The sequence below is a fragment of the Austrofundulus limnaeus genome, unplaced genomic scaffold, assembly GCF_001266775.1.
Source record: "Austrofundulus limnaeus strain Quisiro unplaced genomic scaffold, Austrofundulus_limnaeus-1.0 Scaffold7, whole genome shotgun sequence".
Lineage (NCBI taxonomy): Eukaryota > Metazoa > Chordata > Actinopteri > Cyprinodontiformes > Rivulidae > Austrofundulus > Austrofundulus limnaeus.
Window position 1 is genome coordinate 4,434,680 of NW_013952409.1, and position 1,183 is coordinate 4,435,862.

Sequence of the window (1,183 nt, forward strand, 5' to 3'; positions counted from 1 at the left end):
GTGTGTGTGTGTGTGTGTGTGTGGGGGGGGGGGGGGGGGGGGTCATCAGAGTGGCATCCCTGGCAGATGTGCCGCTTCATTACAGCACCCCACATGAATGTGCAGCGTCCTCCCCACCTCTCTGGACCAGACTTCAATAATCTGATCCGGTTGGGGACTCTGAGGTGCTTGGATTGTGATTTATAGGCCGTGGTTCTGCTGCTGGCGTCAGCCGCCGGGCTGCCCCGTGTGTGCGCCTCATGGCTGCATGTGTCGCTCCCTATCTCGCTGTCGGAGTGGCACAAAGGTAAAAAGGGAAGCTTAACAGCCTGGGAAAAAGCTGAACAGTGTGAAATTACCTTGATCCAAAGATTCCTGCTGCATACCAGCCCAATGAACCCATAACAGAGCAGGCACTCAGTCAGAGTCCTGCCTGCAGGGAACAGCTGAGACATTACAGAGAGGAGCAGGAGGAGGAGGAGGGGAGGGCTGGGGGGAGGAGGAGGAGGTGAAAGAAAGATAAATGGGAGCAGGAAGGAGGCCTATTGCTAGTTATCTCCTGTCTGTGGTATGTTTGAACAACTGCTAGGTGAAATCCTGACTTAGTTAAGTCCGAACTTTAGGAACTCCACCTGTTTAAATAATAAACCTTTTTAAACACACACAGATTATATGACCCTTACTATCACTATTCACACATTTTAAATACCCTTTTAATCAAATGTAACTTTCCTGTTTTATATTTATAAAAACGTAATATTTCAGCAACAAAGTTAATATTATAGATTACGTTTTAAAGTCATCTGAATGTTGCTGCATTAAAATAAGTTTAGGATGCTTTGCAAGAAATCCGACATCATGAGAAAGAACTAAGCAGGTAGATGACAGCACACTTCAGCTGAATTACATTTATACAAAGTCAAGTAACTTTAAAACAGCAAATAATGCCCACACATATTCCACACTCCATCCTGAATGGTTTCAATCTAGACTTAAAACACAAAATAAACATTTTTTAAGAATAAAAAGCAACATTCCCCACCCTCTGAAATACACAAATTTTAATTATTTAGAAAAGAAACTCCCTTTTCTTAAAAAAACATCTGCTATGCATATCCTAAATTCATTAAGTGGTCTGAACTTATAAATAAATAAGATTTTGATACATGCCTTTTTAATTTGTTTTGATATATATATATATATA